Below are 27,708 nucleotides of genomic sequence, written 5' to 3'. Positions count from 1 at the left end.
CTACCATAAAAAGAGTTACAACTGTCTAATTGAATGTCTCTTGGCATACACATCCAACTGAGAAAAATCCAACCTAACCATATTCCGACCAAGACTAATTCCGAACAGCATTACATAATTGGACTAAGCACTATTCTGATCATTCTATTACCCTTTCAACACATGGCACATCCCGGTGGTGGATTTTGAAGAAATCCAACACGGATTCATATATCCCTTGATCCAAAACAAAGTATGACCAATACAGTTTTAGAAATTACCTATCCTACTCTGTTTATAAATGCTAAATAATTCTTCACTTCTCAGTAGTTTCAAAAACATCACCACTTGCAACTGCATCAAAAGAAACCTCCACCTGCTGAGAATTGTCATCAACTTGGATTGTAAAATCTGCTAACTCAATATCATGTAGCTCTAATTCAGGCCCAGCATTCACTTTCTACTCTAATTCTTGACCTTTCATCTCTTGCAATGGTTTTTGTGAACATTCAGTTAAGTCTGATTTCTGCTGCTCCTCTTCAACTACTACCTTTTCCTTTTGTTTTGCTTTCAGTTTCTGGACCTGTTTAGTCCAATGTTCTCCTTCCTTCTTGATTTTCTCCACCTTCATCATCAAGTCAGCTTCATGTGTACTAACAAAACAAGTTCTGACCATTTCATTGCTTGTATACTTGCAATGCCCACCTCTCTCAATTTTGCCACCACAATATATGCTGCACAGTTGTAAGGCCCCCATATGAGGAGAAGCCAATGATGCACATATATTTGGTGGATTCGAGCTTTCCACGTAGGTGAGATCTCTATTTGTGATCGTGGATGGTACGGAGGAAATATCTTGCCAGAATATACCTTTTCGCCAGAATATCTTGGCCAGACAACAGTCGAAAGACAATCGAAAAATGGTCGTTCGATGGTCGGTGGCCAGTGGTTCGTGGTCTTTGGCCGGTGATCGCGGCGGTCGCTGATCTTTGGCCGGTGGCCGGATTTCCTGGGCGCCGATTTCTAGGAGGACTTGTCTACCCAAAAGAAGATACACATGGACACATGGGAGAGTCCTACTTGGACTTGGATATCTAAGGGTGGCTGCATATGGGCGTTTAGAGGCTCCCTTACATCTATATAAGGAGGTATTTTCATGAGTAATTTGGTAGAATGGTGTGCACACTTGACGCACAAAACACATCCTTCTGTAAGGATTGTTAGTCCCTTGTATTCCTACTTGCTCTAGTTGTCTAAATTTCCATCTAAGCTCTACCTTGAGAGCACATGGGTGGATGACGCCATCACTTTGTAATAGTGTGCTAATCTAAAGTTTCTGATTTTCCACTAATTTACTTTGCATTGTATCTCTCTCTACTCTCCTTTCTACTAGATGCTTATTGTATTCCACATTTCTTACATTCATAGGGGTGATTTAAGACAAAGGCCAATCTATCCTTCATTGCTATCCATGCTTCTTGCATTGTATTCTTCAATTGTTTCCTAAGTACCTGTACATCCCCTTCTGCCATCAATACTCCATTTATATTTAGCTCCTCGTGATTCAAAACCCACTTCTCCATATCCAACAAAGGTTTAAGCCTTTGTTCAGACATCATATTCTGAACCTGCAAATCTGCATTTCTACTGGCCATTTGCTCCAGCTCATGGTTCACTTTTCCTTCCAGAGTCATTGTCCATTCTCTGAACATCCCCAAAGACATTTTGAACTTTGCTATTTTACCCTTATGCTTCATCAAAACATCTTGCATCTCATCTTTATGCTTTGACTTTAAATTTTCCATCTCCAAATTCAAATTCTGCACAACGTCAAGTTGTTCTTGCAATAATACCTTTGCATTCCCTGATTTTGACATGTACTGCATTTGATTGTCCAAATTTGTGTGCTGCCTGCTCAGAAACTGTTGAACCTCTCCTAGCATGTGTATAGCCATCCCTGCATCTTCAATGATAACACACTGCTGCACCTTCTTGACGATGCTTGCTTCAAAGTTCACCTATCTTACTGCTTTGAACACTTTTGAATCCACTTTTCTTTTCTTTGAGAGTATGAACACCTTTTCTAATTTAGTCGTTGGCAACTTCTCATTAGATGTAATGATTGGAGCCTCTAGTTTCTTCATAGATTCACTCATCTCTGTATTTTGTATTGCCTTCAATGCTTCCTCCTCTGAATATCTTGCTTGTACCAAAAACCTAAAGGAAGACGTTTTTTCCTAATTTTCCTTCCTGATTTTTCTGCACATTTGCTGGAAACTCTACCTTTTGACTTGAATTCTCATCGTCCTTCAACACCTCTATTTTGCTCAACAATCCTGCATCTGTCTACTCATTTGCACCCTTATGTTCACCCAAGGATTTGTTTGAAAAATGAACATAGTTGCTAAGAATGCCGACAATCTGTTGCAATATGGAGCCTTTCTTTTGTCTGACATGTAAACCTCAACTGTAATTTTATCATAGAGCCAATTTGCCCAATTTACCTAACCCCCCTGTTTTTCAAAACATAATGGTCCATAATTTTCCTTTGACATATAGTCAAACTTGATGAGAAAGCATAATCTTTCCAAATACCATTTGAGCTTCTCTCTCCTGGCATAATTTACATTCTTCAGCATGTAATACTTCCTATTAACCTCGTGTAGGCTCAAACTCCTTTCTCAACATAGCTTCAGAACACTTAGGAATTGTGAGGATACCCTTTAGTGGCAAATGAAATACTTGTGAAATCAATTCCGGGGTAAAAGCTACTGTTCTTGAAATCATACCTCTGGTTTTTTGGAGAATATCTAGTTGGGAATTTGCATAGTAGTTAAATTTCCAGTCCTCCCATGGAAGTGTTGCAAATGCATACAACCCTACCTTTTCTAACCATGCCACAATGGACTCTAGTGTCTAGTCTAGAAATACCCTAAAATCCATAAAAGGATCAAGGCACACAATAGAGAGTGTGTTACTTAGTGTGCAATGGAAAGATAGCTAGACCTAGAGTGATGGGCATATATACAATGCACGGGGGAAAAAAACTCCTAAAGAGAGAAAAAATGCCCCGGCGGTCCTAATGTGTTCACACACATCACTACCACATGTATATGGTAACAAATCCCCCCTGGAGTGATGCGGTGAACAAGAGCTGGCACATGAGTAAAGGGAAGTGCCATGCCCTGAGGACAGGATCAGTCCACAAAGGGGAGTAAGACCAAAGCTTTGCAGAAAGCTTCAAGCTTATCACGAGACAATGCCTTTGTAAAAAGGTCTGCAAGGTTGTCCTGTGTTGGCACATAAGCCAAGCTGATCTCTCCTAGTGAGAGCCTCTCCCTGACATAGTGGTAATGCACCTCAATGTGCTTTGTGCGAGCATGAAAATTTGGGTTCCTCCCAACTGCCAATGCGCTCTGACTGTCAGTGTCGATAGTGTTGGCAGTTTCCTGTCCAACACCCAAATCAGCCATAAGGCGTCTGAGCCATACACACTCAACCGTAGCTATGAAGACTGCCCTGTACTCAGCCTCACAACTCGAAGTGGCCACAGTAGGTTGCTTCTTGCTCAACCATGATATACATGAATTGCCAAGCATGAAACAAAAACCACTTGTGGACACTTGCGTGTCAAAACAACCAGCCCAATCTGAGTATGAAAAAGCATGTAAGTCTGGCGGCAATGATCCCCCCCTTGGGATAAAACAAGCCAAGATGTAAAGTGCAACTAAGGTAGCGGAAAATCCTCTTGAGAGCCTACCAATGCTTAGACCCTGGGCTATACATAAATCTACTGAACTGTGAGACTGCAAACTGAATATCCGGCCTCGTGTTGCATACATAAATGAGGCAACCAATAGCAGTTTGATAAAGAGTGACATCAGCAGGATCGCTAGCATCATGTAGACTCAACTTCAAACCTCTTTCCATGGGAGTGGCAATAGGTTTGCAATCCTCAAGTCCAAACTTACATAGCAATGTCTCCATGTAACTTTTCTGACACAAGGCACCATCATCACACTGCTTAAACTGTATACCCAAGTAATGATGCAACAACCTCAAATCTTTCATCTTGAAAGTAGCATTCAAATCAGCCTTAAATTCAGCAATATGTCTCTCATTTGGTCCAGTGATCAGCAAATCATCCACATAAAGAACCACAATGAGAAGTACATCACCCTCACGCTTTACACATTTGGTCCAGTGATCAGCAAATCATCCACATAAAGAACCACAATGAGAAGTACATCACCCTCACGCTTTACACACAATGTGCTTTCTGTTGGACTATTACGAAAGCCTTGTTTGACCAAATGAGTGTCAGCTTTATCATACCAAGCATGAGGAGATTGCTTCAACCCATACAAAGCCTTGTTACATTTGCACACTTTGTCCTCTTGTCCTTTTATGACAAAACCGCGAGGCTGCGTTACATAAACTTACTCAAATATGTCACCATTCAAGAAAGCAGTAACAATGTCTGATTGATGTACATCCCAACCGAAATGAGCTGCCAATGCACATAGAAAATGCATAGTAGTCATACGACAAGTGGGAGCAAAAGTCTCTTCATAATCTATGCCTTTTTGTTGTGCATAACCCTTTGCAACAAGTCGAGCCTTATGGTGATCAATCTTACCATCCGGCTTGCGTTTCAACTTGTAAACCCACTTCGTACCAATGGCCTTTTTGCCAAGAGGCAAATCACATAAAGTCCATGTGTCATTTTCTATAAGTGCATCATATTCTGATTGCATGGAAGCCGTCCAATTTTCTGAATTCTGTGCTTCATCAAAAGACAGAGGCTCCTCAACATCATGTAAGCTAGACACAGCCAAAGCATATAACCTGTAACCTTTTCTTTCAGCACTATAACCAACAAAAATACATTTGACAGCCTTATCATCCAATTTTCTGCGCTACACTTGTGGCACCAAAGCATATGCCACACAACCAAAAACATGCATCCTCGATCGGAACAGAGGGTGCCCATAGTACATTTCGAGACATTTTCAGCCATAGCCAGAAATTGTTTGAAGCTCATAAAAAATTCGGACTTCGCTTTAAGCGGAAATACCCATGCATGCCTGGAGTAATCATCAATGAAAGTCACGAAGTACAGGTAATTGCCCAAGGACGGAGTTTGCATGGGCCCACAAACATCACTATGCACAAGCTGCAACCTACATGTGGCCCGAACTGAACCATCCTTTGGAAATTTAGAACGCTGCATCTTACCCAAAATATAGCCTTCACAAACATGTTTGATAGGGGCATCAAGAGGCGGCAAAGAAGCAACCATATCAGATTTCTGCAAAGGTAGCAAACTAACAAAATTCAGATGACCAAAACGTGCATGCCAAAGTTTTGCATCTGAAATAGCCCTTGAATCTGCAACAGCATTTGCAAAATTTTGTCCACACTTGTCATACAAAGTGAGCTTATACAGCCCATGACACAAAATCCCAGATGCAACAATGTCATCACCAAAATTGAGATCATGAATTGTACATCTGTCATCCACAAATTTGACTACAAGTCCAAGTTTAGCAAGTGCGGATACAGACAAGAGATTTTTCTTGATTCCCGGTACATAAAGTGCATCGACAAGTGTGAAGGAACTGCCATTAGCAGCAGCAATGAGCACAATCTTTCCAACTCCCTGTATTCGATAAGAGGCGTTGTTGGCACAAGTTGCCACAAATGGGAAGCCTGGCTTCCCTGCAAAATACTCGAAAATAGCACATAGTGAAACATAAACGACTAAATCTGCATACCTCGAATCACACGATGCCTAATCCACGTTGTACACGAGAAGAGAGAGAAAGAGAGCGTGATAGAACGAGATAGCACGGGCAAGCGCACCTCCTAGAGCGGAGTGCTACGCCGGCACGGCGAGAGAGAAGAGGGGAGAGGGGAGAAGAAGTACACAGACATTGGGTGCAATCTCCCCCCGTGCAAGAGTGACCATTTCCCTCTTGCATGTATTTGTTATATAGATTTCTTGAATGGTCAAATTGGTTACAAACTGGCCGGCCGGTCATAAATGGCCAAAGCTCATAAAAGAGCACTTGAATAATAAAATGTACATGATATATATATCCATTCGCATAGGCCAAGCTGGGTCTAATATTTTCCACCTGTCAGCTGCAACAAATAATAGAATATCAATTCCATAACATACCTCTCCGTTGGAAAGCAACTGTCCTCAGTTGCGAAGAGAAAAATTTGCAAACAATACTTGTGAAAAACAGTGATTAGTATGTTGTGTCAAAAAAAATATTTATGAAACTAAACAACATTAGCTTATGCATGCCGTCATCCACATACTACCTATTCTACTATCCCATACCACTAGAATAAGAAGTATATGTCATACCTTGATGAATCAGGATATCATTGGTCACACTCATCATTAATCTCATAATGTCAAGTCTCATCACATAAACACTGCCATAATAATCACTAGATACCAAATCCCAATCCAATTCCAATTCCACAATATAACTCCAAATCCAAATCACTTTTATTATGTACTCGAGTAACAAAATCATACCAGTTACAGTGATGGCCAGCCATTGTAGCATGATTTTGTGATTGGTGTTGCCTCATCCAGCGAGTCTACACCAATAAAGCGTGCTGCCTAAATCGGCGAATCTGCACTAATGCTACCTAAATCGGTGGATTTGCATTGGATATTGTTTAAAAAGAATAAATCTGAAGTTTATGAATGTGCTGCCTAAATCGACGGATCTGCACCAAGATGAGTATTTACACACTGCCTAAATCGGCGAATCTGTGTGTTGGTGACCAATGGACTAGGCTAGACATAAAGGAGAAAATATATTTACCACGTTGCCGACATCACGGTGCAGTATGTCAAAGCCCTTACAAATTGTTGTTCACTATCCCAGAGCACCTTAGCTCGCCTGAGTAGCTGCATAGCTTATTGACAAATCATCTCAACGAAATCATCTCAACAAAAATTCCTTTGAATACCATCTTCGCGGTGTTTGAGTATTCTTAGATGAGTTAGATAAATGTAACAAGAACAAATGAAGATTATGATAAAAATCATTTGATTACGGTCAAGCAAGGCATATGCGTTTATTTCCTTAAAATTGTGATAAACGAACTAAACATAGTGGTGTGGAGCAGTGCTAATGTACAACAGCTAGTGAAATGTAAAAATGAGCTATTCGAAAAGGAGAAAATCCAAAAATAGTCATATATTTATATTACCACCCTTTTCTTTTTTGCTTTGTAAATAAATTAAGTATACAATAACCAAATATCTACCCCCAAACTTTCTTACCTCTTGTAAATTCGTAGTAGAAAAATAATATATCCATCTTCCATCCCATATAGATAAATTACCATGGAAAATCAACTCTCCACTTGTCTTTACCAAAGATTATGATCCATCTCTACAAGTCTTCTATGCCCCCTACATAGGTGGCCCAATATCTCTTAAGAATATACATATAGTTTTTCTCCTTTCAAAAAGACTCAAATTCTATATTCTTTTCACAAGCAAATAATATTGGGCCCTCCTCTATTTGTTTAACCATCATACCCTTTTGAAAAAGCATGATTCCCCTTGGATGCATACAAGCAAAGGGCCCATACAAGAAGACTTGGAAGCAAAAGGTTCTCTAACCTAATGTGGACCTTCCAAACCAAATTCCTTGGTGCATGGGTGTGAAGAATAGTCCAAATTCATATCAAACATGTTGAGAATGTCAAATTTGCCTTTTGAAGCATGTCATTCTGAGCTACGCGTAAAATGTTATTGTCAAAATAGTGTAAATCTGTTAGATTCGCAGCAAAAGGGAACTGTAAATCAAGTAAATCAAGAGAGTGAGATCTTATTTTTCCCCTACTCATCTTCTAGAAGAGCAATGAGTCTTCAAGGTCACTTGCATGTGATGGGACCAACCTAAAGATGCTTTCTAAATGCCAAGACAGACAAGTTAAGATACCCCACAAAAGCCACCCATAGGGCTTCATGGTGGGGCCACCTACATTATGCACCCCTATGGAGCCTTCACGGTCTAAAATGATATTTTTAGTGAATAAATAGTCCATTTTATGTCCAATATTCAATGAGTGGTCAAAGGACACTTAATTAGGGCTAATCACTCACCCTAATTAAGTGTAGCATAATCCCACTCCTACACAACTATAAATAGCCCCCCTTGGAGAGACTCAAGGACACATACCTATATTTTCAACTTCATGTTGTTCTTGATCAATAGTAGAGAAAACCCCAACTCTCCCTCTTTCACATCCTCCCTCCTAACCCTCCTCTTTGGAGGAAGTGCAACTCTATCCTCCACTCTTTCTATTCTACAATCTCTTACTCCATCAACCCAATAAATCATTTGTAGCACCTCAATAACTTGTAAATACATCATGATCTCTCTCATGGTTATGTTAATGATCATTAAATCATAATCAAAACATTCAAGTGTTGCAAATCGTGATGGTTAGCCAACGTCTGTCTTCCCCTTAAAAGATGTGCGAGAAATCAAGTAAGTGTTCTATTCTCAATTTACCATTGGTTTGTTTATCCACACTTATTCAATTGGTCTAAAGAAATTTCTCACTCCCACTCTCTTTTGCTTCATTACATATGGATGTGGCTACCTCTCATGGTGATTATATTTGTGTCACGGCATTACATAGATGGAGATGAGCTCTCTATGCAAAGTATGTTAGTTCGATGTAGGTGATTCTCTTGTGTGTTTGAGAGGCAAGTCTTGTGCGCATGAATTTTTTATGAGTGCTTGAGAGAGGAGGAGTTTGGATGTATCATGGGTATTCGTAATGGGGAGAAGGTGAATGCTATTCCACAAATTGCATATTTCATTTGATGCACGGCATTGGGTTGCATAATCGCTGATGGTGTCAAGTGTCCAAAGTGTATATAGAGTAAGGGGTTTTCAAAGTGTGTTGATTGAGTGGGTGAGTGAAATTTTTATTTTGATTGGTTTCCTTCTACACTCCCAAAAGAAAGTGGTGCCCCAAGTAGTGTGGGTACCTCTTTACGAACATTTTGTGAGGGTAGGCCGATTGGTTTGGGTTTAGAGGCCCCATTTTCAAAAAGCTCGCCCTCAAAGCTTATTAACTTTTCTTTCAAAAATGACATTTTTTGATACAAATTGGTTCTAGGAACTATATGGACCTTGGGTATGAGATATGAAGTGATTTGGATCAAGAAACGTGGTCTATAACCCAAATTTTGGCTTGCAAAGGCTTCTTTGCATTTTTGGCAAGTTTACAAGTAATGGGTGGTCATTTTGGCTCATACTTGATTTTTGGCGTGTAATAGGTGTATACATATGATAGGTGAGGTGATTTGACAATTTCCAAGCAAAAAATTTCCAAGCAAAATTGATGCAAAAGTATATAAAAACGATTATTTACTACAGTGAGACAGAAACTTTGCAAAACCTACAACTTTTGACTTAGACATGTTTCATACACCAATACAAGTCCTAAATTGAATTTGGTCAATTTTGATCATGCCGGCATCACTTGGGCTTTGTTGACTCTCAAATCACCATTTTTTGTGACTAGTCTATCCGTTGGGTTGGTTGGTCAACTTTGAGGCTTTGGACTTGTCCGTAATATAGTCGTGAAGCAACCTGTTTAATTCTAGCTCATTTGGAGTCAGTTTGACCTCGTATGTTGGATTTGACGATGTGTAACCTTCGAGTAGTTTTTTGATTTTTGAGGGCTTTGCTTGATGGATTTCACCAAACCAATCATACACATTGTATATGGACCTCATCAACAAGCCATCTGTGGAGTCAAGTCGAAATTCTGGTATTTGCCAAAAACCTAAATTTTCTACTAGGGACACCCTTGACCCCAGCCGAATGGTCATCTGATGGTACAGAAAGGTTCATTTATGTTGGTGCATGCTATGGTTCAAATCCCATCCGATTTAGTCAAGCTGGCAGGCCACTATGGTTAGTTTTAGGTCGTAGGTCTTCGTGCATTGCTCGGTTTCTAGGATTTTTTCTAGGGCTTTAAACTAGCTACCGGCTGTACAAAATGGATCATTGTTGAGTAAAGAACTTACCCCTCATATGGCGTGTGAGACGGTGCTCAAAATGATCAACTGTGGGCTCCCAAAAAGTTGTGCGAAAGAGGCCGAAATCTCTCTCTGCAAAGGCTCCAAGTGAAAATGAGGTTGTTTTAGTCTACCTCGGATATCTATACCCGGACTTCCCGAACCAAATTTCCCCAGATTCCCCCATTAGTCCTATTAGGACGTGAAATCTATATTAGACTCAAAAATTTCGTTGATCGGATTCCTATAGCTCATTCTGTAAGAATTTTGCAAAAGTAGGTCTGGCCGTCTAATTTAGGCTTCCCGCTTCCATCTTCTAATTTCATTGAAAATATTTGTGCTTGTCTGCCTTGTCTTTTTTATCACCATCGTGTCTTTCATTTTTCCATATAAGCTTCCCTGCTTTTTATTATTAATTTTGACCTGTTTATTTTAAAAAATCAAAGAAAATAGCGAAATGCTCTAAAAAAGTATAGAAGAAATCCAATAATTAAGGAAATCCCTTGAAAAACATAGCTTTATTGTTTTTTGTTGGATTCCTCCAATTTTAAGCCTCATTATCAACAAAAATGATGAAAAATATCCAAAAAATGACTATTTTTTATGATTTTCTGATAGTATATACACTATTTACACGCATAGGGAAGATATTATCAATGAATTTTTCCTTGATCAGATGATGAATTATAAGGGCATTATTAGGTAATTTTTCAAAAAATCACACGTTAACATAGAACTTTTTCCTCCCTCTTCAAACATTGCCCTTAATTACTTTGTACTTAGTGCCCTCCCACCCCTCCTAGACGGCGTACTCTGGGACGATTGTGTGCATGGGTTGAGCAACAGTGTCTATGCATAGCCCAGGTTGGCTCTACCATGATATGAAGATTAATGCAATTCAAACCAATCTGTTGTGCAAGAGCTGGGTCTTGAGTAATTAACTCAAGGGTTTCCAATGTCGAGGTTTGCTGCTGATGTATTCCAAAGAGCAGATCTTGTAGCTTTTGTGCTCTCTGTTCGATTGTACCATCAGGATGCTTTAGCACTTTGATTGCTTGAGTTCTTGGTAGCACTTTTGACTGTTGTCGAGCTTTTTCTCTCCATTGGTAGCTCCGACGGCTTGGTGCTGCATGGTGTGGTGGAGTCTATTGAGACTTAACTCGCCATTGCTTGATTGGTTTCGTGGGTTGTGGAGAAGGTAAGTGCTCCCTTTTCTTCCAAACCATTTTCATGTTAGGTTCCTTACTTGGAGATGCTCGTCTCTGTGCTCAAACCCTTGGAACCTTCTTTTGTTTCGTCGGTGAAGTTTTAGACACCCAAATCTGAATTGGTTTATCCTTAAGCTGTGCTTTTGGTACCCAAATTTGCCTGACTCCTTGCATGCTACATGTATCATTTGATTGTTGAGGGGATAGAGAAGATTGACTTTTTGGATTAGTCTGCTGATTGCTTCTTTTTCATTCCTCCTTGCTTGGTGCAATTGGAACAATGAGCTGCCCTCCTTTAGGTGATAGCTTTAGTTGATTCGTATCCCAATCTAGTACTGCTTTGTATGTATGCATCCAGGGAATTCCAAGAATCATCGTCTCATTCATGTGTTCATCTGGAAAGCATACAAACTGATGAGGACATGAACATCCATGTACTATCAGGTTCAAGTTGACTACTCCCAATGTTGGAGTTGGGTTCTTGTTGCATCCTTTGATTGTCGCTATTCCTGGCCTGTTAATGCTTAACTTGTTGCCTTCTTGTATGTCGAATAGCTGACTGCATTCACTCTAGCTCCTATGTCGACCAAAGCATTGGTGCTATGATTGTTGAGTTGTACTTTGATGTGTAGATCCATTCCATCTAAACAGTCATCATCTATTGAAACTGCGTCTTTAGGTAATTCTCATTGTTGATCATCTATTTCCAAAGTGTTGATGGGAATCGGTATCTGTTGATTCTTGAGAGCAGCTTTCCGCTTGAGTACCCAAAGCCTAGCTTCCTCTTGGGCTTCATAATAACCTCCTGTTGTTTGATCTTCCTTTGTTTGGCTGCATGCATTCTCTCTAGCAATTAATTGGTTAGTGGAAAATTGTATTTCTTTAAACGACATCTACTAATCCAATTACCATTGATTCACCATCTAGGGTGGAAAATTTTACTGCTCCACTTGGAGATACATCTTCAATGATAAATAGTCCATTTCCCTTTTTCTTAAACCTTGGAATGTGTTGTTTCAGGGAATAGACTAGAACTAAGTCCCCTTTCTTGAATATTTTTGTGATTAAGTGGGAATCAAAAAACTGTTTTTGTTTCCTCTTTTGTGCATAGATATGAGCTACAATAGTTAGCCTTTGCTCTTAGCCTTTGCTCGTCTAGCTTTTTCAAATCTTCAAGTCTTTCTGACAATTCATCTCCAGTCCACTCAAGATTCTGTGCTACCCTTAATGCCGGCAATAAAAATTCTATTGGCAGTATGGCATCAAGACCATAAACAAGGTTAAAGGGTGTAGCATTTAGAGCTGTTTTGAATGAGACTTGATAAGCCCATAGAGCAGTATGGAGATTCATTTCCCAGTCTGTCCTTCTTGAACTAACCACTTTAGTCAACACCGAGCTAAGAATTTTATTCGTATGCTCAGCTTGTTTGTTTGCTTGTGGGTGATAGGGAGTTGATTTTTTATGGATGACCATAAACTCATTAAGCAAATACTCTATTACCTCATTGAGGAAATGAGTTCCTCGATCATTGAAAATCTCTATTGGTAGTCCATATCTTGTGAATACATACTCATATAATAATGCAGCAGTGGTTTTGGCATCATTCTTTTGAGTTGCTTTATCCTCGGACCACTTGGTCAAATAGTCCGTAGCTACAATGATGTATTGAGCTTGGGTTCTATAAGTAGGTGGTTGTATTGGTCCAACAAAATCTATACCCCATTTTGCGAAGGCTCTAGCCCCCATCATTGATCTTAAGGGCATGCTATCTACTCTTGTTGGCATTTTTTCTCATTGACAAGCATCACATCTTTGAACATATTCTTTGGAATTTGCAAAAAGTGTTGGCCACCATATGCCTGCCATCAAGATTGCTCTTGCAGTGGTCTCACTAGAAAAGTGACCTCCAGCTAATCCAGCATGTGCTTGTTCTATAATCAGAATATACTCGTTTTCATTTGCATAAAGACACAAATGTTGATCTTTACCTCTCTGATACAATTGGTTCCCAATAAGAGCATAATATCTTGCTTCAGTTTCAATTGCTCTTTGTCGGTGTTTACTCATATCCTCAGGAAATGTTTGGCTCGAAAAGTAAGTAACCAGACAATTACTCCACTTAGGAACATGTGACATATGAAACAATGTTACGTGAGGTATGGGTGTTTGTTTTTTATATTGAGGGCAATCCCTTACAAAGGATCAAACATCTCTCCTCATAGTCGGCCAAAATACTCCAAGTCTCAAGCTTCATTGCATAGTTCGGTCTTCCGCAAAGTGAAGTTCTACTATGGTAACATGTGCTTGACTTAGGTACTGTTCTTTTTTTTTTCCTGAGAAAAATATCCTTCTATTAGTTACCCAAACTGCCCATAGGGCTACAACCACCTCTTCAAGAGAGGGCTACAACAACCATGGTGGGAGAAGGTGAAAGCATGGAATGGTGGCTCAAATAACTGTGTCCATGGACACCTACTATCAAAAACTTTGGCCTACAATTAGACATGAATTCACATAAAATTTCTATCATGATATATGTCAATGGATAGCTCTTAAAGAATAAAATATAGAAGTGCAATCACTTATAAATTTTATTTAGTTTGTATTCTTTTTTCCACAAGATTGTTTTTGTGATATGCTATCTAATAGCTTAAATATCATTCCACCTATTCATGCTTTCACCCGAGACTCTCCCAATGAAAAAACCAACATATGTACAATGGGGCTAAATCAAGAAATGAGAGGAGGAAAAAGCCACATAGGTCGTCGGTAGTGCCATCGGAGTACACCCTGGACCATGGTGTAGAAAGGCCCAGGACGCCAGAGTTGAAGGAAATCCTCTCTGCGCTCCCGCATGCGGTTGGAGCTTCCCTGTAGCCTCTTAAGCTGTCCTTTGAGAGTGTGGATAAGCTCTAGCCAAAAATGATGAACAGTCTTTGTTGGTGGCACAGGGCAAGCCTCAAAGATGCGAAAGCAACAGGCCCACCAGATGAACCAGAGTGTCAGGGCCACTGATGAGCTCCCAACACTCCTCTCTCTCACTGCACCACTCTTGTGGAGTAAGCTCTATAGCAGGCTAAAGTGTAGGTCGCCTCTCCTGTATTACTATCATCCTGCTGGTGGAAGATAGCTCAAACTGAAGTGTCGGGCCCATGAGGGTGGACCAAGCCGCTGCTCCCCAAGTGTACTATCAAGCCGTGGAGAGAGCAGGCATCAGCTGAAGCTCCTTGATGTGTAGTTTGTTTTTTTACAACCACAGTGAAATCAAATTCGATAAGAATGATGAACCATCTCACTATTCTCCCTGTGCTGCATGTCTTGTTGACCAAATACAACAAATCTTGGTGGTCCACAAAGAACACAAACTTGTTGGCTAATAGGTAATGTCTATACTTTTTAACGGCATAGATCATTCCTAGTCCTTCTCTTTTGGTGGTGGTGTAATTATTTTCTACCATGTTCAATTGTCCGCTAGCATAAGAAATAGGAAAGTCAATTTTTCCATCTCCTTGGTTGAGCTAGTATACAACCGATAGCAAAATTTGAAGCATATATATGTACGTGGAATACCTTATCCCAATCTGGTGCTTTCAATATTGGAGCTGAGGTGAGAGATTGATTAAGCTTCATGAAAGATTCTTGACATACCTCAGTCCATTCAAAGTGCGTAATCAAGCTATACATGGGTTTTGCAATTATAACGTACATGTAGATGAACCGTCGGTAATATCCACAATGTCCCATGAAGGCTTGTACCCCCTTGACTGTTATAGGTCTAGGAAAATTATCAATGACATGAATCTTCTCAATAACAGTAGATATGCCATTTTTAGACACTATATGTCCAAAAAATATACCTTGTCTTCCAATGAATGTGCACTTTTCAGGATTTAAGCAAATCCTTAAAAGTCTATATTTTTTGAAACCCTTTTTGAGGTGTTCAAAATGATCAACCCAGATTGATAAATATACGCATAGATCATCCATATATACTTCTAAAAATTTCCAAAGATACTCTTTGAAAGCATGGCTCATCAACCTTTGAAACGTGGCTAGAGCATTAGTTAACCCAAACGACATAACCCGATAGGAAAATATACCCCAGTCTGTTACAAAAGCATTTTTATGTTGATCTTTTGGGTCAACCAAAAGTTGATTGTATCTCGAAAAGCCGTCTAAGAAGTTGTAAGCTTCTTTTCCTACAACGTGTTCTAAAACATGCTCAGTTATCGGAAGAGGAAAGTTGTCTTTGATGGTGGCTGCATTCACCCTTTTGAGATTAACACACACTCGTAATTTCCCATTCTTCTTAGGTACTACCACAATTAGAGACACCCAATTTGTGTGTTCAATTTTGTAAATTAATTCAACTTCCTTTAGTTTTTCAATCTCTTCTTTCATCATCCTGGCAAATGTTTCCCTATAAGTGTATGGTCTCCGTCTACTTGGTTTCGCATCATATCTCATGGGTATGGTATGTGGACAGATTTTTGGATCAGCACCCTTGAGATCCTTGTTAGACCAAGCGAAGATATCTTGGTATTCCTTTAACAAGCTCAACAAAATCTTTTCTTCTTCTTCTATTAGGTCATTCGCAATATAATCAGGTCTAGGCTCTTCTCCTCGTTAAGCCAAGTCTACCCTTTTGTCGTTTTCAGGCCCTTCGTAAGATTTTCCTTGTTTCCGTAGTTCTCTAACAGGCTGTTCAATTATGATTTTCCAATCTTGGAGAGTATACTTTTTGTAATGGGATGGAACATGCATTGCATCCTTACCATTCTCTTCCGTGGTTTCCATTTTGGTTATGTATATCTCCTTTAGATCCTTTTTCAATTCTTGATACTTCTTTTTCCGCTCAACTCTCGTCATGAGTGATTTCTTATTCTGGGATTTTTCTTGGGTACCCTTCCTTGTTTTTCTCGATGTATGAGACATTTTTGAGTTTTTGTTTGAAGGATATCTGTCATTTATTTTGTTCTTGACACTATCATTAGCATCTATCTGCATCAGGAATTGTGTTTTACTAGAGACTGATGGTATAGGTCATGTTTTCACAATTCCGGTGTCTCTCTTTCGTCTATACCATTTTTGTCTTCTTGATTTCTGGTTTGAAAAGTCAAAAAACTTTTCCTCCCCTCCCTTTAAGAGTAATTTAGCTCTTGTATGCTCTTTTTCTGACCTCAAATCTTTTGAGGTAGCTCAGCTTCATCTAACTCATCAGTTGCATCATAATAGAGGTCTGAAAAGACTTGTTGAGTTTTCATCAAGTCCTTGGGTTCCTCATCTTTGTTTTCAATGTTGAGGATTGAAATCATTTGGATGGGAATTATGTAGTAGCCATCCTCATTGCAAAATTGAGTAGGCATAGACCTATTCACACATACATCCATTGTCGCTAAAATTTGAGTCCACTCGAATGGCGCAAGTAAATGTTTTGGAAAGGGTTCAGGTACGTAGGCTTCGTCTGTGCAGTCCCTTTCTAGGATACATTCTTCTCGTCTTAAGGTTCCATTTTTTGAAGATCCACACATCCAAATAGGAGTGTCTTTGTTTAACCAGGATGGGAGTTTAGTTTCAACCGAAGAGACTGAATCAAACTCTTGGATGGGTGTTTTCAAGACATCTCTATAAGTGTGATCTTTTAGATTGACTCTGGTTATAGATCCCACTTGCTTCAAGTACAGATAGTTGTTTTTCCCAATCTTGGATAATTTGTACCTGTCGCATGAAAGGTCTTCCCAATATGATTTCATAGTTGAGTTTTTTCCCAAAGTCTACTATGGCAAAAGTGTGTTGATATTCAATTCCACAGGAATTGACTATCACTTTTTCAAGCAGCCCTAGTGGTCTCTCAATGTGTCCATCCGCCAACTGCAATTTTATTCGAGTTTGTCTGATGGCTCGTTGTCCCCCAAGATTCCCATACTACTTTAGTGACTATGGCTATGCTAGCTCCACTATCCAGTATTTCCATGGTTTCAATGTCATTATATTTCACTGGAAGGGTGGTGTTTCCTTCTTCCCCTTCATAATATTCTCCACCCTTGTTCATAGGAACTGATCGAATATCTTTTTTTTCCATTTTATTTTTCAATTTTCCCAAATTCTTTGAGATTAACCCCATTATCCCCACCTTCTCTAGGGTTTTTTGTAGATTGTTCCATAAGTATGGTCTGAGTTTTAAAAGTTCTTCCAAGGTAAGAGTGCATTGGATGGGTGTAGACATGATCGAATGAATGTTGTCTACCTTAAGGGTTTGTTCCGCTCTTTTTACTTGAGTGGTCTTGCACACGATGAATTCATCTTCGTTATCTCCCAAGTAAGAAGGTAATTCTTTTAATGTCAAATGATTTCGACATTCTTGAAGCTTCCGATCTGCAATCCCCGTACAAGGATTGTAAATCCATGTTCATATCAAAAGGTAGGTTATCCAACCAGACTTCCTATATAGGAGATGACTTTAAAGTTAGGCTCCCATCATTGATCTCTCTCACTTTTTCCCATAAGTGTCCTGGCCACTCCTACTCTATGAATGGAATTCCGTTTAAGGCATCTTCGCTGTCAGACACTATAAGTGCTGGTTCATTTGTTTCAAGGTGGGATTCTATCACCACATCAGATTTTGCTTTCATTTCTTCTACCGCAAGCTCTTTAGGTTTTGCAATACTTTCAAGCTTGGATTTTTGTTTTTCCAGCATTTCTTGCATGATTCTTACCAAATTTTGATAAGCTTCTAGCTTCGCTACTTCCATGTTTTGGCTTGCTTTAAGTCCTGCTTGGTAGGCTTCCAAGGAAGCATTGATAGGCTCAAAAATTTTATCAACTAGAATGGATCCTTCAGATTTCACGGTTGTTTCCTTGAATTCACTATCAATTTCTTTCAACTTTTCATGTGCTAGCATTTTTTATTTGTCTTCAACCTGTTGTTTTTGTTTTCTCATCTCATATCTTTTGCTTCTGCTCCTTTTGATTCTTTGAGAAGAAACTTTCATGTTCTTCGAATCATCAGAGGAGTTGTGTTTCTTTTTCTTTGCCTGGGCTCTAGTGATTACATTGATTGGAACAATCAGTTCACTCTCTGATGAGCTACTAGGCATCACTTGGACTATGTTTACGACGGTTTTACCCTTGTTCAAAGGATTCTTAGGAAAATCTTCCGAAAAGTGTCCTCCCCTTTTGCAACATTGTATGCAATAGACTTCAATCGGTTTGAGGTTTTTGTCAGGCTCTGGACATTCGTTTTTCCAATGGTCGTCACCACCACAATTATGACAGTTTCCTGTCCTAAGCTTCATCATGGGTCTTCCCATGGGAGGTCTTACACCTTGATTAGCTACATAATACATCGGTGCTATCTCTGGTGGAGCATAAGTCACGATTTCTTCCATTGGTGGTGGATGTGGATTATACCAATCTCCCTCTACCATTACTGTAGATGGATTAGGCTCTACATAGGGTGTAACGGGAACTAATGCTTGTTCATCTATGACTCCTTCAGAGTGCATGTACTTTACAGGCACTGCATTATGTCCTGGATACAGAGGTTGTTGTCCCAACATAGGTTGAGGTTTTTCCATACCCATTGGTGGCCTTTGAGCTTGGGCCATATTAGGTTGATATCTGTACATGTGTTGTCCTTGTGGCCTCATGGGCACGTACTGAACATTCCCATCATAATTTGGTCTGAAGTAGCACTTGTGGGTCTCGTGGTTGGTCCATTTTCTCTTAATTGCACACCATTTTTGTGGCCTAATTGGTTGTCCCTATGGGGGTATCCCTTGTCCTAGTCCTCTCATATGTGCTTTTTGCATATTGTTCATCATGTCGTTCTTCCTTTTTAGCATATCTTCTATGGTTGAGAGTGATGCCGCAGCAGCCGTTCCCACTTGTGCTGGTTTTGTGGACGTTGTCTTCTCGCTTTGGTTATCTTTATGGACATCTTCTTCATTGAAGATCTCGCAATTGTCTCCTAGGTCAATAGAATCAGACACACACGCTTCTAGGATTGTATGCTTTTTAGTATAGAGTATAGCATGAAGTTCTTTGTTTAGTAGTCCCTCCAAAAAAAAAGATATAAGTCGTTCTTCTGCAGGTATCTCCATCTCTGGGCATCTGGCAATGTATTGTTTCATTTGAGTTGCACAATCCCTAACAGCCTCACCATGTTTCTATTTAAAGCTATAAATTTAAGCTACCATATTATGTTTAATCCCCGTTTTGGAACACAGAGCTACAAATCCTTGAGCTAATGTGTTCAAGTCCGTGATTGACCTTGGTGAAATGTTTTGGAACCATGTCAAAGCTTTTCCTTCTAATGTCATTCCAAACCCCCCGAATTGAGTATGGAAATCGAATATATGCTCTGATCTTAGCACTTTCTTAAAGCTTGCTAAGTGGTCGTACAGATCCCCTGATCCACTGTATTTTCTAACCCATTTCTGAAATTCAGCTGGTCTGACGCGTCTCTTTGGTTCAACTCTAGGTCTTGTGGGAGTTGGTCCTGTTCCGAGTCCTTCAAACCAGTTTGTTGGAAATAGTGACTCATGTAGCCCTGGACTGGTTTAGTGTCACCCGGTTTTCTATGTGATGAGGTGGTTTCTAGTTTCTTCACATTACTCTCAGATGATCTCTCACGGTGTTCATCTCTTGGAATTTTTTCTGGTCCTTGCCCTAATATCCAATTTTGTATGGAATACCCTTGGTATTTGGTTTGTTCTACCTCCTCACGAGTCATCATAACAAAGTTGTTGTTATAACAATCCCTAAACAGGTAGGTTGGTAGGTCTACTGATCCCTTTTCTTTGATCTTGAAGATATAGATGATCTTCATGGCCATTAATTCTCCTGGTTTGGCATGAGAAGTCCACAAAAGATCTTTTATGTTTCTATCTTCCCAACAATAGACTTCGATCCTAGGATTATCCGTACTAAGCCGTTTCAAAGGCAAAAAGTCTACTTGATCGTATCCCTCGAATTCTAAAGTTGGTGGTCCTTCTTTTGCTGACATATCTGGGATTATGGTGTTTACTTCCATCCCCCATTTGTCTATCACGTCAGGGTTTTCTACCTGTAAATACTGAGTTCCGTTTTGATCCATGTACGTTTTTCCTTGTTTTTTACCCTAACCTCTTATTCGAACTCAATACTATGGTCATGAATGCGAATAACATACTCCTCGTTAGGGTCTGTTGAGATGTAGAGAGAAAGAGAGAGAGACGAGACAAGAGACACACCATATACGCTCCCAAAGACTGATTCATATTGAGGACAAGATACAAATATATAGGTGAGACCAAGTTGAGTAGAGTGAGCCATATATAGCTCCAACACCCCCACTCAAACAAAGGTCTCTAGCTTTGGATGAAAAAACCCTTGGGGAGTTCAAGGGAAAAACCCAAGCCCCTATACAATGTGAAAATATGAACCAGTGATGATGATGTGAAAGTGAATTGTGCATCTATGTACAAATATTCAAGTGACTTAGAGATCACAATGTGCAAATGTGGAGTGTGCATAGTGCATGGTACCTAAAAGATTACAATGTCATATGTACAAAGCTATTACAATAGCAAAGAAGCTAATCTAGAAAGAGTGAGGTCGAAGCAACTCCAAGCTCCGAGCGCAAGAGGATGAAACGTGACTCGTTGAGGCCTTTGGTCAAAATGTCTGTAATCATCTGGTCACTTGGACAGTGTTCAACCATAATGGTTCCTTTGCGTACTTCATACCTGACATAATGATAATGGACAGCAATGTGCTTTGACTTATTATGTTGAACATAGTCTTTTGCAAGACTAATAGCACTTTGGTTGTCACACCGCAAGGGTGTGCTAGAAAGAGGAGAGTGACCAATATCAACCAGCATTTGTCGCAGCCAAATCAACTCACGAGCTGCAAGTGATGCCGCAACATATTCTGACTCAGTCGTAGAAACTGCAACACAACGTTGTTTCTTGCTAGTCCAAGAAACAAGACAACCATTTATAAAGAAGCAATTTCCACTAGTTGATCGCATAGATAAATGTGAGCTTGCCCAGTCTGCATCTGTGTAACCCAAAAGAGAAAGAGATTGCATAGAATCCGATGTGAGTTGTCGTCGATAGACTAAACCAAAATCTATAGTGCCTTTCAAGTATTTCAACACACACTTTGCTGCAGACCAATGCTTAAGAGAAGGACATGGAAGATGTTGTCCAAGATAATTAGCAGCAAACAGAATATCAGGACGAGTGTTCATGCCAACAAACTGAAGACATCCAATCAAGTTAGTATAAGGTTTATTTGTGACAAGTTGACCGCCATTGCCAGAAGTGTTCTTCGTAGAGCTTGCAAGACAAGGTGTGTTGGCTGAATGTGCAAATTCCATACCAAATTTTTGAATAGTATCTGCAATAAACTTTGACTGTCGAAGAAATAAAATACCTTTTGTACGGTTCCGTTGGATTTGAATGCCAAGACACGAGTGAATCTCTCCAAGATCCACCATATCAAATGCAGAAGACAATAACTTTTTCACTTGCTGAAGAAATCCCAAATCATTGGAAACAAGGATGGTATCATCCACATAAAGAGCAAGAATCACAAAACTGCTACCTTGGCATTTTATGTATAAGTTGGGGTCTGACGAGCAAGAGATGAATCCTTTAGAGGTGAGAAAAAGATCAAATTTTGTATACCAGGCTCGCGAAGCTTGTTTGAGACCATATAGTGCCTTATGGAGTTGAGCAACAAGGTCTTCTTTACCTGGAATAACAAACCCTTCTGGTTGTTCCATATAAATTTCCTCTTCCAAGTCACCATTAAGAAAAGAAGTTCGCACATCCATTTGATGAGCTTCTAAATCAAATTGAACAGCAAATGCCAATAAAACTCGAACACTTCTAATGCGAACAACTGGTGAAAAAGTCTCTTGATAATCAACACCAGCTACTTGGGAATAACCTTTTGCAACTAAACGCGCCTTGAACTTGTCAAAAGATCCATCTGCTTTTACTTTTGTCTTATACACCCACTTACATTTAATAGCTGTACGACCAGGAGGTAATTCAGTTAGTATCCATGTACCTTTAGAGATAAGAGAATCGTACTCTGCTTCCATAGCCTCTTGCCATTGATCCTTTTGTGGTGAAGATATAGCTTCATCATAAGTAATGGGATCTTCGGAAGTAGAAAAAGCATTATCAGCAATATCGTCATCATAAACATGACATGAGCCATGTTCAAAATCAATAGGCAGATCAACAAAAATATCAATATCATCATTGGCGACATTCGGAATGGATGGTTGTGAAGAGGAAAGTTGCTCTATAGGAAGAGTTTCATCTTCTGAAAGAAATGGAAAAGCTTGAAGCAATGATTTAGTATCATCAGAATCATCCATGGACCATGAGCCTCCCATAAGCTGTTCGTTAAAAGTAGCATCACGATTCACAATTACTTTCTTGGAGGAAGGGTCATAGAATTTGTAGCCTTTGGAAGTGTCAGAATATCCAATAAAAATAACTTTAAGACCAGGAGCATCAAGCTTTGTTCGTGTTTCTTTGGGAACATGAATATAAGCAATACATCCAAAGGTTCGAAAATGAGATACAGAAGGAATGTCACCTGTCCATGCTGTGATGGGTATCTTACCAGAGGGTGCAGTAGTAGGAAGATGATTCTGAATAAATAATGTTGTCAAAGTAGCTTCAGCCCAAAAAACACGAGATAAGCCAGAATGAATCAGCATACATCTTACAGCATTGAGAATAGTGCGATTCTTTCGTTCAGCAACACCGTTCTATTGAGGCGAATATGGAATAGTGTGTTCATGATGAATTCCACTGTCAGCACAGTAACTCACAAACTCTCGAGAAACATATTCGCCTCCATTGTCACTACGAAGCTTCTTAAGGCGACGACCAGTTTGAAGTTCCGCAGCCTTGTGGAATTGTTTGAAAACAGATAAGGCTTCAGATTTTTGTCTAAGTAGAAATACAGTCGTATACCTTGAGAAATCATCAATGAAAGTAATGAAGTAGCGATATTGTGATCTCGAAGAAGGTAGAGGTCCACATATATCAGTATGAACAAGATCCAATATGTCATGAGAATGAGTTGTATTTGAAAGAGGAAAGGGTTTGCGATTGTGTTTCCCAAGAGCACAAAATTCACAAATTCCCATATGAGGATGGGCTTTAAGATCCATGCCATGAACAAGATCACGACGTTGAAAATCAAGGAGTTTTGAGAAATCAGCATGAACAAAACGGTGATGCCATACTTTGCAATCATGATCACCTGGAGCAGTGACAACATTTTCTACAGCATCGTTGAGAGAGAGTTCAAACAAATTACCATTTCGAGGAGCAGTGGCTATAGTCTGTCCATCTTTCTCAATTCGGCATTTGGTATGATCAAATCCAACAAACAGACCAAGATCAACAAGTCTAGCAACTGAAAGAAGATTACGTTGAAGATCTGGTACATGTAATACTCCTCGCAAAATTCGAGTGGAAGAAGATAAGGTACCAAGATGTAAGTCTCCAATACCCTTTACTTGACAAGTAGTATCATCAGCAAGATAAACAACACGTTGAACTGGCAGTGGATGATAGTTATGGAGCCACTTAGACTGATATGTCATATTTCCTGTAGCACCAGAATCGACAATAAAAAGTGATCCATCGCGTACATGAAGTATTCTGTCTGGAGCAACTGAACATAGGACGCAGCTTGTTTCTGGTACAATGTTGTTTCGATGTTCAGTAGCATATGCTCTATTCCGATCTGTGTCGAATCGACGCTTATAGCACATATGAGTGGGATGATCAGATCGTCCACAATATTCACAAGAAGAAGAAGAAGAGTCTCTAGATAAACGTGGTTGTTTTGTGGTAATATTGTGTTCTTCATCATAATGATGTGCCCAACAATCATCTTCAGTATGGCCATTTCTGTTGCAGTAAGAACATTGCCTATTAGGAAATTTGAGACGAGAGAAAATATTACAGCGACGGCCACCTCTGCGGTTTCCTCGTTGAAATGGACGCCTTCGAGCATAAAAAGCCCGTTCCATCTGTTGTGACTCAGTCTCCTCGTGTGAAATCATAGCTGTATCATGACTAGCATTACGACGATCTTGACGTTGAGAGTATTCAATTAAAGACATGCAGGCTTGGTCGAAATCAAGACCATCTTTATTAGAGAGAATAGTAACAATGTTATCATAAGAAGAGTCCTTCACCGTATCAAGGAGAAGTGTAATCACTTGCTTTTGTGGAACAGGATCACCGGCAGCAGCAAGTTGATTAATAATAGATTTGAAAGATTCAATATTTCCCGTCATGGCAGTACCAACTTCATATTGTAACTTGTTAAGCAACCCTCTCAAATAAAGTATTTCTGTGACAGATTTCTTCTGAAAGTTTGCAATAAGGTACTTCCATACGTCGTGGGAAGTAGGCAGTTCGTACATATCAAGCAAAAGGGAATCAGTAAGAGCAGAAAGAATATACCGACGAGCTGCTTTATCACGTCGTTGCCAATCCGTATAGGCAACATTCCAATCTTCAAATATAGGTCCTTCAGTGATAAGCACGTTATCATTATCCGTATCAATAGGCTGAGGTGGACAAACACGATTTTCAAGAACAACATCGGAGAGTTCATCGCCTTCAAGAATTAACAACATCTTTGCTTTCCAGCCTGGAAAACCTTGACCTTGGAAAGGAGGAACAGAACGCTGGCCGGAAGGAAAGCCGTTGACGAGAATATTCATAGCCATATCTTGTTACGAGAAGACCTATAAGATAAGATCGCAGAATTTGCACACCATATATGGTGAAGGCCGCAATTGAGAATGAGAGAGATATGAGGACTGCGTTTTTTCAACGATAAACGTAAGAAGGATGCTCAAAGAACTTCCAAAGATGTGAGAGACGTCACCCAAAAAGGGCAGGGTAAAGGAGACGTTAATAATAAAAGAGTCCTCAAAATAGAGTGGCGTGAGACGCAAGATTGACGGCCACAATATGAATAGAAAAAAGCTAAATCTTCTCGAAAAAGTTAACGCCAAAATAAGAAAAACAATCGCGGACGCTTCACGAAGAAGTAGGACGAAGAAAGCTGCGTAAAGCTCAATTGTAGTAAAAACAACATAACTTTCTACTGCGAACTCCGATTGACGCAAACCTAGAACTCAAATCGAAGAGCTTGAGGAGACGAACAAGTTTTGGATGAAAAGTGCCATTGAGCTTTTCCCGTTTCTCCAAATTTTGAGCAGAACAGTAAGAAAAATTGAGATGAAGTTCAGGGTGTCATCAACAAGAAAACGTAATCAACGATTAAATTGATTAGCAATAAACGTCACACAAAACACTAATCATATTCGTCTTAACACAAAACAACCACAATTAACAAGAATCAATGCTCAAAAATAAAATTTGTAGCAATTTTTGAATCTTACATGCAAATCGCATACACATACTGTTTTGTCACCATGAATTGAATCGGCGCATGATCGTTACTGCTCTGATACCATGTTGAGATGTAGAGAGAAAGAGAGAGAGACGAGACAAGTGACACACCATATACGCTCCCAAAGACTGATTCATATTGAGGACAAGATACAAATATATAGGTGAGACCAAGTTGAGTAGAGTGAGCCATATATAGCTCCAACAGGGTCCAAGTAAACCTGGGCTCCGTGACAGTTAGTCTTGTAAAAAGATAGTATATGCTTGTAGCGCACTGTCGTTCAGGTTTTCGAGTGAGTTGAGTAAGAAGGTATTTCGGATGTTGAAGTTGAAAAAGTGTCTGAGACTTCTTCAGGAATTGTGTGCAAGGAATTGCCTTGATTCACTATTTCTTCGGTAGATACTCTACTGGAGGTTTCTTCAAGTATACCCTGATTTCCTAGTACTCGACCAGATCTAAGGTTCATATAGACTTATGAAGCCCTGGAGAGAGTACTCACCTTTGGATTGACTTGTCGTCAATTTTCACTCGATTCAATTGCAACTTTTTGTCAAGCCATTGATTCCTCGTCTGCAATCTGATTCCTGTACAAATTTGATCAAGTTAGTTGTTCTTCTATAAAGACAGTAAAGTTTTTGCTAACCCTTATAGTTGGTCTTTGTGTATCACTTCAAATTGAGCTATGAGAGTCAAAATTTTGACTTTCAAATTCGACTTTAGCAAAAATCAAAGGTTTGATTTGCACCCTGAAAACTCAATGTACATGTATCAATTTTGATCCAATTGAACCCAAAATTTCCGAGTGGCTTTATATAATGTTGGTCTATCACTCTATAAGTTCAAAAGTAAAAAATGATGTCTTTAGATAGAAGAAGTAAATAATCGCGATTATTTACTTTTGATAGTTTTTTGCACTTTTTTGATAGGTTTGGCAAGTATACAACTTGTTAGAGTCCCTGGGCAAGTTTCAACAAGTTTGGACAAAATAATCGAGTTTATCAACTGTTCAGTGTCCGCAGACTCTGATTTTGAGAATCTGGCTTAAGTCTTACTTTTGGAATCCAAATTTCACCAAAACTGATTTGTGATGTCTACTTGATGTGCTTGACCTTGTGGTATACTCAAATTTGCAAAATCATCAAGTTTTGAAGCAGATGTAAATAATCGCAATTATTTACTCCAGCTAGATTTTTGCAAGTTTTTACCCCAACTTTGACACAGGTCTGTTAAGCACCTAAAGTTAACGTCCCTGGGCAAGTTTCATCAAGTTTGGATAATTTTTGGTCAGATGGTCATCAATTATCTGTCCGCAGACTAACTTTGCAATTTTAGTCACAAATTTCACTCCAGTGGTCCAAATCTTACCAAATTTGGTTTGTGGATTTATTACAACATGGTGAAGCTAGTGGTATGCAGACTTGGTCAAAAAAGCTGAAAAATAGGAAAGATGTAAATAATCACAATTATTTACTTCTAACAAATGTTTGTTGGTCAACTGAGCATATACACATGCGTATCACATCAACATAAGCCTATGAAACAATTGTCAACAAGTTTGGATAATTTTTTTCCAAAGTTATACTCGAGGTTCAAAAAGTCAGTACAAACTTTAGTTTTTACCCAGTTTTTTGTCAGTTTAGTGATCCAAATATTTTTGGGCCTTTACAAAATTTGTTTGTATACATGCAATGAGTCAATGGAATGAACCTGGCCAATTTAGAGCAGAAAGTTAATAATTACAATTATTGACTTTATGCTTAAAATGAGCACTTTTTTGCAATTTTCTCAAAGACAGTCTTTATATGATGTATTTTAAGCCTACGAATCAAGTCAAAACTTAATTTGGCCTAAAATGTCAAGAAAAAGTAAATAATCTGAGTTTTGCCAAACTCTTGAAATTTTTTACCTCAAAGTGTCTTTGAGCTTACCCACGACTCTTAGGCTTACTCTTCAGTCGAGTTGAGTGGATTCGAGTCTTTTCA

At 39.3% G+C, this 27,708-nt stretch overlaps 1 pseudogene; it reads right to left on the bottom strand.

Annotated features, from left to right (window-relative positions):
* Positions 1-249: 249 nt before the first annotated feature.
* LOC147441585 (uncharacterized) overlaps positions 250-27,708 on the bottom strand; it is a 113,039-nt pseudogene continuing 85,580 nt past the window's right edge.

Source organism: Adiantum capillus-veneris, chromosome 15, assembly GCF_014529385.1.
Source record: "Adiantum capillus-veneris isolate H3 chromosome 15, ASM1452938v2, whole genome shotgun sequence".
Taxonomy (NCBI): Eukaryota; Viridiplantae; Streptophyta; class Polypodiopsida; order Polypodiales; family Pteridaceae; genus Adiantum; species Adiantum capillus-veneris.
This window is presented reverse-complemented; position numbering and strand designations above follow the sequence as displayed.